The following is a 12,310-nucleotide window of genomic DNA, read 5'->3' on the forward strand; positions in this document are numbered from 1 at the left end:
GGTGTCAAAAAGGCTTCCACACGTCAGGGAAATAGGAATGATTTCAGCAGTAGGGTACCCCTAAGCACATAGAGTTATATGCAACTAAGTTCTACTGAGAGCAGACCTATTGAAATCAGCAGACGGACGTTGGCTGTTAATTGCAGTGGCTCTACTCTGAGTAGGATGGACCCTGAATACAACTCTTTGGCTTTTTAAGGAATGCCTTCTAAATTTCGGTGGACTTTACTTTCAAATGAAGAGGGTCCCGATCCACTGAAGGAGTCCTATGGGGGCTCTGGAGTAGCTCTTGTTTGTTTCAATGGGGTTGGAGAGCTTCTCGTTGGACTGTGCCAACTAGAAACTCGATACAGCTGTGTTTGTCATAAGTGAATGTGCGAGAGGTGCTGAAAACGTCCAGCGCCTGACACAATGTGAGATAATATAAGGACGACGAAAGCAGCCGCAGCAACACTACTAGTCGTGGTCCGGACATTCCTTTTACCTTTCTATTCTTTCGTTGTGATTCTTCAAACCAGTCGTATACTTCTTTCTCTATCCTTCTCCCTCTCTGTTCCTTTCCTTCTTTCCATTGTATCGTCGTTTCCTTCCGATGCTCCCCTACACATCGACCTTACACTCTCTCCGTTGCTTCCCTTCCTCAAAGAAGACCACATCAGTTTCCCCCTAGCCTAGATCTTTGTATCTGCTGAAGACCCAGCTTCATTAAATCATAACACATTTCCCTATTTGTGTTCATTATCGGTCTATTCATCGATCGAGGTAATATAATAACTTTGCTGCCGGAGTACTTTTCTACAAGCTGTATCAGAATGTGCAAAAAAAAATCGTTGCACTTTTCGTTTTGTGTTCTGTGCATATTTCTTTATTAATATGGTTGATCTCCAATATCTCAGAAGATTAGCAATATTGCTGGGGATGATAAACGTAGGAATGAGATAAATAATATTTCAAACCCTCTTGATTATTGATATATTGATTATTCCTCCCACACACACTTCCAAATTGCTTCTGCTACTTAGTTGCAAGTTTCTTTTCCTGTCATCGTCACGTCAGAATTCAAATCTATTCACGAAACGGGAGTTTCCTTTCTTATATTTCCCCTCACAAGAGCTTTATCCACAGAGAAATCTGTGGCGGTGAAATCCAGCGTGAAGCTCAGCGAGCACCATTGAAACGAATGGAGACCTCTTGAATGCCACCATTAAAACTAATGGGACCTCTTGAATGGGTCTTGAGTCCACAGGAGAACTTCCTTCTTGATCAACCAAGTGAATAGTGCTAATAGAGGGGAAAGCTTTTGTTTTTTAAATAGAAAAAGTATAGTTTGCTTTATATGATTTCTGGCTCCACATCGCCTTTAAATTCCAGTTGGACCCATGAAGGCGAACTCACTCTTGGATTTTGCCAATCCAGAACTCAGTTTCCTAAATTCTATGTCTGTTTTATCTAGAAACAGTTCTCACCGGTACCGATTACATTTTTGTGCAGTAACCGTACTTGGGATCTCAGCCTTATGCGCAGTTCCCACTATTTTTAAAATCAACTGATGAATGAGCCTTCATTTTCTTTATATTCTGCATGCATCTGTTCTCCTAAGCTCAAAGTAAGTTGCAGCAACACTCCTTCCCTCCCACAATCTTCCAAACCATGGAACAACACTACGGATATATATTATAAATGAAACAACAACAGTCAATTGAAATCGAAATCTCAACTAACCAACCCCCCCTCCCCGCCCGCCAGTACCAGTTTTCACCCTAACAGCTGGTGTGGTGTAGTGGTTAGAGTAGCGGAATGAGAATAGCGCAGATCCAGGTTCAAATCTCCACTTAAGCCTACTGAGCGGTCTCCCTCTCAGCTTCCCTACCTCATAGGGTTGTTGTGTGGATGAGAGGGGAGAACCTTGGAGGCCACAGGGAGGAGCTCTCAGGAAGAGCCAGCCAGCCAGACAGACAGACAGATATTCGCTAGTTAGGGCTACTCCACTTCCGCTTTATTTTTTAAGCCATTGACTCCTGTGGGTAACTTCATCCTGGTTTAGTGAACTCTAGAAGAATCGGGTTGCTATCAGTAACCCGATGACACCTAGTCTAACTGGCAGACAACCTGGGGGGAAAAATGAGAGAAATTCCAGCGTTCACTGCCTAAGGGGGAAAACAACATTCAAAAATCCTGTGGCACCGTAAAGGCTAAACAGAGAGCTGAGGAACCCGTGGCCCTCCAGATGTTGTTGGGACTCCAACTCCCATCAGCCCCAGACAGCGTGGCCAATAGTCAGAGATGATGGGAGCTGTAGTCCAGCAACATCTGGACGTTCCCTACTCCTGAGCTAGCACATTGGTTACCGTATATCAAAAGTTTCCGTGGAGTACAGTCCACGAAAATGCTGTAATACATATGCTATCTTAGAATAACTATGGTACTCTTTGTTCCAACTAACATGTCTGCCCCTCTGGAATAGCATAAGGCTTCAACCCTGTAGACCCTTACCCGGGAATAAGTCCCATTGGACTTACTCCCGAGTAGACATGCCTAGGATTATACTGCTAGTGGATGGAATGTTGTATTACCGATACATTGCCAATGCAATGTGCACTCCAATAAACTGTACGCAAAAGGTTCCTTTGCTGTGAACTGCCAAAGATTCTGTCTCCGTGCACCACTAATCGGTTTATCCCGAGTGATCATTTTTACAAAGGGTTATAAAATTTTAAGGCGAAAGGCTCTGTTCTCGTAAATTTAATTCTTGGAGGTTTTAATCAAGTCAAGTCAAAGGGATATTGGAACGGTGGGTCCCTTAAGGCCATATTTGCCAACCCTGAGGCTCATTGTGTAACAACCCCATTCTTACCTCCCTAGCAGACCGACTCACACATAACAGAACGAGGAAGCCCTACAGCATAGCGGAGAGACCAGGTTCTCCAATGCCAAAGGCGCGAGCGGGAACAAAGGAGAGGAGGGTGGAGTTCACGCATGACGCTGAAAGCTCCCCGGAAACTCTCACGCTATTTGTATCCACGAGGGGATGTTGCTAACGCGAGCTAGAAAAGAGTCACGCTAGCTCGCGAAAGCATACCGATAAAGTTCCCGTTCTGCAAATCAGTATCCCTGACGGCTAAGCAAGCAAATTCAAACTAAATGAAACAACCCGGGCAGCCCGATTTTAAATGCATTTATACCCCGCTAGTTAATTATATGGGTATATTTTGGATGGAACACTGGACTTACTTCTAAGTAAATCTGTTTAGGATTGGGCCACTAGATTGATTAACTTGGAGCGCAGTGGCGACTTTACTTTCAGCGCCATGGAGTGGAGTGTGTGTTGATTTACTATCCATAAAGGACCTTACATCCAAGTAGGGCTACATAAATTTCATGACTAAAGTTAGGCCAACTAGTAGATCTGACATCTGGAATATACACAGCCCTCCATGTAAGCGAACCCCATTCATTTAAGTGGAGCAGACTGCCGCGCAATGAATATAATGACTTCGGTGTAATGCAGAATATAACAGTATACAGCTATGTACCATTCATAAATTCATTGGGCGTGAGCCAACAGGAAGTTCTCCTGCGCAAATTCCACTGAAATGAAAATAAATGAATTCTAATCGTTTCAGTGAGACATTTTCAAGTAACGTCAGGTACTGGATAGGGAGGGCAGATTACTTTGCCTCATATAATGCTCTCGCGATAAATATAAATATAATTGAGTCATTACATTTATCATGTTATAAGCAGAACAAATTTTGTCTACTTTGGATTACATTAAGCATATGCATTTAGGGGTGCTGTGGTGTTAGAAAACAGTGAATGGGGTAGCAAGTTCGAGCAGTGGCTGCAATGCTAAAATATGCTGTGTACAATCCACCGGGAAGGTCTCCTGAGCACCTCTCCCTGATATGAAGGTTCCCATTCATTTCAATGAGATTTGGCAAGAGAACTTCCCCCTGTATTTCCCTCCACTAGACATTAGAATCGGGGTGCACACTGAAATCATTGGGGGAATGGATTGCTGGAAATTGAAATCAATGGAATTTACTTTCGGGTAATGTTATGTGGGTCTCCTCGACGAATTTGCTATTTAAAAGAAAAAAAGGACAGTTGGTTAAAATAATGCAGGCTTTCATCTTATTTTCGAGAACTCTGGAGATAAAAAGGTCACAGACGTTAAAAAAAATACAGCTTCTGCAACGTGTCCACTTTCAGCAGGGATTACTGAAAACAAAACGAGGCGGGGTGGAGAAGGGAAGAGAGGAAATACGTCCACTGCTAGACTTTTTCAGAGGGACCACAAGCGCTTGGAATCAGTGTTTCGTTCACCTCCCTCTGCTTCCTTGTTGAAGAAAGGCAAATAGTAAGAAAATGTTGGTGTCTGGCTGGGAATTATCAAATTTAAACGCTTGCTAAAGCGCTGCAGTACTAACCCATGCCGTAGGACGAAGCCAAGCCCATTGAACAACACGGGACTCCCTTCCGAATAAACATTTCCAGGATCATAAACTGGATAGACATGTGCGCGCCCAACCCCAGCGCCTACCCGCGCAGGCGTTCTGAAGCGTAGAACTGGCCCTTTATAAAAGGAGAGTGTTATTTCATGTCATATTGTGGGGATGCATTTCTTTTTAAATTTAAAAACAAAACAAAAAAAACTTCGGCTATTAGCTATTCCCAGGGGGTCAGAAAACTCCGGGAGACATGTTGAAAGGGCAGATCAGCCAGGCATGAATGAAAAAGGGACCATGTACACACCGGATGAGTTCCAAAAATGGACTAGATGTGGGAATCACTAGCACAGGAAAAACCGAAGGCTAAAGCGACCTAGCTTTACCAAAAAGGGCTCGTTCTTTGTTAAAAGGCCAGTGTCCCTGAGCGCTTGGTTTCCAGACAGAACCCAGCGCCAGCTGCAGGCAACTGTAGATAGCGTGGGATGAGGAGGGGGAGGCCGCCTCCAGATTCCACGTGAATTTATTCCTTTGTTCCTGGCTCTGCTACCACCCAAAGGCCACCGATCTCAAACGACTTTCAGCGCAAAAGCCAGCAATTCCAGGCCAATCTTTGCCAGATCGTGGTGCCAGGTAGAAAGGGAGGGAGGTTCACACATAATAGCGGGACGGGAAGACATCTAGGATATAGACGATAAAACAAGGGATGATGGAAAGGGTGAAAAGTGAAGACACCAGCAAGGGTTGAGTTGGGTTACTGGTAGAAAAGGAACGGGGGGGGGGGGAATATGAAAAATATAATGGATTAATGGATGGAATTAAAGCTGGAGGAAGGCACGGCACGTTTGGCAAAGATCTAAGGACAGGGGGGGAAATGCATGGGTGGATAGACGGAGATTTTGCTAAAGACCACGTTAAAATGTCATGCAAGGCCGTTCCCATTCGCAATGACCTTTTCTCAGCTCCTTACCTTTCCGTGTTTAAGCATAAACCCGTAGCGATTTGCTATTTAAAACAGCCAACAGTAACAACATTTTATTTGAACCCTCTTGGTTTTTTATTTTATTTTTATTTTATTTTAACAAAGAGAGATATCTCAGTTAGCCTTTGCTCTTTTTCGATCCTTTTTTATTCCCCGCGTGAGAGACTGCTGAGGAAGAGAAGAGGGGGGGGGAGGACATATGGAATCAATTTCGTATCCTGACGTTGAGAACCAGCCAATTCCTGTTGGTCTTTTAAAACCAGAATCCATTTGGTCCCTCTCTATCTGGCACCTCTTGTCAGTCAGTAGGATCCCCCCTCTTGCAACATTTTTAAGTCTTTATAAAGAGAAACAGCCTCGCTTAGAAACGAGAGAGGCTTTCCTCCTCCTTTTCGGAGGTGGAGGGGGGTGGCAGAGGGAGAAAGCATTGCTGTCCCGTGAAAAAGTCTTCCGTGTCTTCGTCTTGCTGCAGAATATCTTTTATTTCATTTATTATTATTTTTGCTCTCTCTTCGTGTCTCGGAAACCATTGTATTTTTCCTTCTGTCAAGTTGGAATCCAAGAGAGAGCCCCCCCGCCCCCGTTCCTCAAAAAAAATAATCAAAAAAATCAAAGCTTCCTTGCGGTGGAAAAACCGACCCCCCAAAAAGACTCAAGGCAAACCTTAGCAGCAAAATCTACAGAGCTACAGTCAAGTAGTTCTTCTCTGTCTCTCTGTCTCCTTCTCCCAAACTGGCTTCCTTCGAGTTCCTCTGAACCTCGTGAGCCGCCTTCGATCTTCCTGCTGAAGTCGTTTGGTTGAGAATCGCTGCAGGTAAGAGGGATTAATAATAATAATAATAATAATAATAATAATAATAATAATAATAATAATAATAATAATAATAATAAAAGAAATTACAAGACAGATCAAAACAAATCCCAAACCACTATACAACTTCGTCTGATCCTAGCATAGGAAATTCCAGGGGCCGTTGAGATTTAATTAATAGCTCTGACAAAGCTTGGGAAGGCGTCCATTGGTCCGCTGGAGTTCTAGCTTGAAGCACAGCCCCCCCCTCCCCAAAACATCACCACCACTCTCAGAAACTAGTCCTGTAGCTTGACCAGAAAAGGCTGGGATATAGTAAACAAATAATATTAATGATCTCCTGATAATGGTTGGATACTGGGAGTCCAATGCAAATAAAATAAAGGGGACGCAGGTTGCTTCTTCCAAACCTGATGTTTGAACCAAATAGGTCCCCCCTCCGCGCTTGCCGCCCCTCCCAGGCCACATTTGTTAAATGTTTAACGCCTCTGGGTTGTTTGAAAGGGAAAACTACAAACGCTTCTTTATGGGAGGGGAAGCCTGGTGTTAAACAGAGAGATGTGATTTATGGTGTTGAGAAAGTTGTGTTTATTTGAGGTGGCTCCTGTCACGACCAGCCTTTTCCTAGAAGACCAAATCTGTATCCCTTCCCTTTTCTCCCTCTCTCCTCTCTCCCCCCCCCCGTTTCTTTTATGTTTGTGAGTTGTAGTTAACAAATATCTTACCGGAGTGTGAAGCAAGCAGTGTTAAGTCTCCACAGAACCAGCAATGTAAAACAAAGCTTGCGGTTTTACCTTGTAGGGGACCGCCTTAGTCTTTCAGAGACTGAGACATCTTACCAGCTTGTTTGTCCTCGCCATCGTATTTAGCAATGCACGCATTGTTTGGCCTTTGCAAAATCTGGGGGTACACCCTTAACCTGGACTCAAACCCCACCGAACACAACGAGGCTGCAGTCCTATACTCACTATAAACAAGGAGTAACCTCCATTAAACTCAGTGGGACTTGCTTCTGAGTAGACATGTATAAGATTGCACTGTGGGGTTTATCTCAGAGGAACAATGCATAGAATCGGGCCACCTGATTGCAATCCTATTGCACAGAGGAGCGAGTCCAACCGAACTCAAGGAAGTTTCTTCCAGGTAAACATGGACTATTTGGACTATTTTATTCTTTCCAGAGTTTCATGGTAAAGAATGCAGTCCGCATTCTATAGAAATAAAGGGCAAATTTCTCTTACACTTGAATGGCTGTACTTCTTTTTGTTTTTGTTTTTGTAAATGTTTTTAATGCTCTTAGACCAAAGGAGGGAAGGGACTCTTCCATCAAATTGGTCCTTCCTTTCTTCTTTCCTTGTTCCTTACAATTGCATCTGACATAAGAATTCTTCTTATGTTAGGAAGCCAGGGCTTTTTCATTCTGCTGAGTCTTCGGGAAGCAGAGGTTACAGTCAAACTTACACACAAAATAAAAATAAAAATAAAAGGGAGGAGGGTGAAATAGATAAAGCCACTATTGCTGACAGTACAAATATGTTCTGAGTTCAGGATGGCGATGTTAATAACTCAGTTCCTGGGACCATACCCCAGCTATAAACGTACACTTTTTTTATTAAAAACAAACAAAACACCACCCCAATGTCTAATATTTCCTCCGGCAAAGTAATGCCATATTGGAAGAGAGCAAGAACTCTGCTCTCTGAGCGCCTCCCTTCCCTGAAAATTGCTTTGCATTAAATTTCCTCAGCTCCAGAATCATCTTCCTTACTAGCCTCCAGCTAAACTTGATTAAAAAAAAACTGCTTGATGCGTTGACAGATGAAATCCAAGAGGAAACCACAAGGCCCTTAAGTGACCCTAATTTAATCGATTTTATCATAAATCATCAACTTGATGAAGAACCAAAGTTTTCATTGAAGGAAATTGATATTAATGGAGTGGCTGCTTCTTTAATTCAGATGTTGTTTTCCACCAGTTCGAAAACAAACTCAGTTGGCATTCTCTGGGCAACTTCTATGGGAATCATGTTGGGTTGCTGTTGTTATTTTAATTATCTTAATTAGCACAGTTTAGGTAGCGACGTGCCAAAGAACCACAAGGAGCCTCTTGGACTTCAGCAAGGTTCCATTACAGCATTGAGGATCTATCTAGACTGTGGTCAGATTTTAATGAATGCAGCACCAAATACCAAACCACTTGCCTCCGATAACCCACCAGATCGGAAACGTCTGTCTTCAGAAAGAGCAAGGATGCTGGTTCCCTATCAGCTATTCATCATGCTACCTAGCTGTTTGGGAATTGGAGAGCGAATGAGAGAGAGAAGGCTATTTGGCCCATAGTTTATAATATAATGATTGCGAATTTCCAAAACGCATTTTTGAATGTGTCAAGTCCTTGCGTTTACAAGTAGATCTGCAAGCACATCCCCATCCCAAGCAATGACTTAAAACCAAAGCTCTAAGTCATGCCCCACAATACTGCTTTTGAGGGCCTGTTAAACATTGGCCGCTTTCACAATTCTTCATCTTGCAATTAAAAATTAACTCTAGGCTTCAGCTCTATGCCCGTCTGTTATGGATGCCTAAGTCCCAATTAGCCTTTAGGTATGCTGATGAATGCCATAGATCAAAGAGCCTTGGAGGGTTTCAGTAAAGCAGGAAACGGGACAAGGAAACGGCTGGTTAATATGTGAAACCTAATATATCTAAGGGTGGATGAAGAAAACGCAACAGAATGGCATTCCCAATCCTACACGCCTCTACGTGGAATCAAGTCCCACTAATTGTACTGCAACTTAGCCCCATGGAGATGGCTAGCATCCCCAAATAGAGACGGGGGTGCAAGCGGGAAGAAACTACTTTGGGATAAAAAGAGCAGATAGTCACCTTCAAACTGGTTTGAGATGGTGTCTTAAAATGCAAAGAGCTGTTTTTAGAGTAAATGGCTAGAGACCAATAGGTTATCCCTGTACAGTGGTACCTCGGGTTAAGTACTTAATTCGTTCTGGAGGTCCGTTCTTAACCTGAAACTGTTCTTAACCTGAAGCACCACTTTAGCTAATGGGGCCTCCTGCTGCCGCCGCGCCGCTGAAGCATGATTTCTGTTCTCATCCTGAAGCAAAGTTCTTAACCTGAAGCACTATTTCTGGGTTAGCGGAGTCTGTAACCTGAAGCGTATGTAACCCGAGGTACCACTGTATAGGAGAGGAGTGCTTATCTGTTCTCTCTGTCTGTCTCTCTCATTCCATCCTACCCTTTCAGTCTTTTCCTGCCTATTAATTATGTAAACCTGTTTATTACCATTCATGGCACCTTCCAGTACCGCGGCTGCTGGCAATTACAAGCTCCAATAGTGTGCTGAGCGCTTCACAGAACACCCAAATTGCGCAGTCTCTGACAGCAGATTCTTAGCAATATCTGCTACCATACAGTAAGCCACTCTGTACCTCCTTGTGTATGAAGCAGAACCAAAATGCCGAGGAGGATTGTGTCCCTCTCTTCGCTCCTCCCGCTCCCCCGCCCAAAGTTAGTGATGGTAGATGACTCCGCTTGTTGTGGTTATATATTTTAACTCCCACCCCCTTCTCGAACTTTATGATGTTATGACGGAACTCGAAGTGAAGGAAAGGGGAGGGGGGGACACTCCAGCTCCATAAAGTTTGACTAGAACTCGGGTATTTGCCTGCCTTTTTTGCCATTTGGCAAGTTTCCAATATAAGAACAGCTAGCTGCAACCTCAGAAGGGAAGCCTTCGCCTTGCCTGAAAATATTTTCCTTTCTCCTTTCTTGTAGGCGCAATTTCGCTCTGTGGTATCCAATCGTCATCTTCCTTCCCAGACAGAAGTAAGTGGATTCTAAATTTAAATGTTGTGAACTGAGAGAATTATAGCTTGGCTCCCCCGCTTTTATTTAACGGGGTGAAATCTGCCTTCTACTGCTGAGATCAGGGTCTGCTCTCCAGGTCACTGGCCTCCAAAGAAGCCCAAAAGGCTGAAGGATAGAAGTGATGCACATGGATAGGAATTTGTTTTCTCACCCTTTTCCTCTCCCTTTTTGCATGCATGACTCTGAATAGTGTATTTTCATGCCAAAAGAGAGATTATCTGAAACTTATTGACGACGCCACCCGCTCCACCAGCAAGCAAACTGTCTTCATTACATTTATCACTTGCTTGAAGCTGCAATCTTCCCCTAGTCCAAATCTTCCCTTAGACTATCTTCTATTAGTCCAAATCTTCCCTTGGACTATTGAAATCAGTGGGAATTTGCTCCGGAGTAAACATGCCTAGGATTTCGCGGTAAATCAATGAAGAGGGGTGGAGTCTTCACTTTAGTCCCCATCCACCTCACAATCCACTTTAATTTCCCAGCTAGGAAAAATAGCCAAGGCCTTAAATATGTTTACGTGGAAGTAAGTCCTACTGAATTCAATTGGCCTTTCCTAGTAAGCACGACTAAAATTGCAGCGTTGCTGAGGAGCTAATCAAGTTTTATCTGCCCTGAATGTAGTTCTGCAGAACTCATGCGGAAGTAAGGTTTTCAAAAACGCTACACGGGCTCCCATGGAAGCGCTATTTTCTCCCAATTGACGCTGCTATTAAGAGGTCGAGCGTGGGTGTGGAACTGGGCCTCCTCCAGGCCAGCTCAGAGCCGCTTTCTAGTAAACCAGGAAGTGCTTCTGCCTGCTCCCACGGTTATCTCCGGCCAGGAAGAGATAACAACGCTGAAAATTTGAATCCTGGGGGGGGGGGGGCGGTGAGAGAGGAGGAAGAGGAGGAGAAGTGAGCCAGAAAGGCTAAACTGCTCAGTGAAATAACGGAGATGTCGTGATTTCCTTCGTCAATTTCACCCTTGCTGAAGGAGGGACCGCAGGGTGTCGCGTATGGAAGCTGCAAAAAAGATTGGTTGCTACTCAACAAAGTTTTACTCAGAGTACGTCCATGGAAATTAAGGGATATGACTAAGTTAGGCCCATTACTTTTAATGGGACTAACTCTAAGTAAAGCTTCCTTGAATGCCATCCATTCTCCTCTTTCCTCCTTCCCGGTTTTTTCCTCCTTTTTGGGGGGAACGCATAGATCCAAGTAATAAAACTCGGTAGCAAGAACCTAATAAGTTTGCCAGCTTGAAGTTAATCAGGTGGGAACAGTAAGGTGCGAGGTCTAAGTATTTTAAGAAAACACAGAAAGAGAAATTTGAAAATGGTCACGTCGTGAAAGTATGGTTCAGTCCTTTATTTCATAATTCGAAAGAAAGACAATGCAAGAGGTCAGCTGCCTAGTATCTCAAGGTCCCGCTCACACGAACACGTCATGTGAAGTAGGTCCTACGGTGTCCAGTGGCTTTTACTTTCAGGTAACCGCATAGGATTGCAGCCTTAGCAGTAAATAGCATTCAGAATCAGCTTGTGTTCAGGCTGTCCCTGTGCTTAGACAAGAAAGCCCTCGCATTTGATACGAAACCCGTTCCCTGGTAGCAAATCCCCTTGAAAATGTAGTTTCCATGGAAATCCAGATGCACGTTTCTGCTTGGGGAGAGTAACTCAGGTTCTCTGATCTTCCTCCTTTTTAAATATGTGCTGGACAGTCCCGTACTAGTAAAGCGCGCCCACGCCTCCCCTCTCCAGCCGCCCCAACTGCAGAACAAGATCCAGGGACCACTTACGCAAGACAAAGTGCCCCCCCAAGAGGGTGGAGCACAAAACAGACTGGGATTGTGGGGGGGGGTCCTCTCTTTCCTTCCCCCTTTTGGCTGTTGTTGTTGTTTATGTTTTATACTTTGGAGGCAATTTAAAGCTACTTCCGTTGATTGACCATTAATCCGGTGAGTTATTAGGCTTCTAAACCAAAGGTCGTGGGGGAGAAAGAGTTACAATCCATCAAGGGAAACAATCGGATAGAGAGATGCTGGTTTATCCTGAGTCGGCGCATGGGTAGAGTTTGCGTGCACGTGTGGCTATGAGAGGATTAAGGAGGAGGAGGAGGAGGGAGAATGTTAATCGCACACTTATTTGGATGTAAATTTCGTTAAGTCAGATGCACTTACACCCAAACCAAGTTCTTTAGAACTG

General features: G+C 44.0%; 1 protein-coding gene across 6 annotated transcripts in view; it reads left to right on the forward strand.

The window, feature by feature from the left end:
• Positions 1-12,310, forward strand: part of HOXB3 (homeobox B3) — an 88,514-nt gene that overhangs the window by 55,716 nt on the left and 20,488 nt on the right. For 4 of the 6 annotated variants that reach the window (XM_081166679.1, XM_081166676.1, XM_081166678.1 and 1 more), the window contains exon 3: positions 10,033-10,083. The exons of 1 other annotated variant lie outside the window; for it this stretch is intronic. The gene's annotated coding sequence lies outside the window, so the exon portion shown is untranslated. Of the gene's footprint in view, positions 1-886; positions 6,245-10,032; positions 10,084-12,310 lie in introns of those variants that run through there. One more of the 6 variants, XM_081166680.1, reaches the window with a different exon arrangement.

Source organism: Podarcis bocagei (assembly GCF_964188305.1).
Source record: "Podarcis bocagei genome assembly, chromosome: 13".
NCBI classification, from domain to species: Eukaryota; Metazoa; Chordata; class Lepidosauria; order Squamata; family Lacertidae; genus Podarcis; species Podarcis bocagei.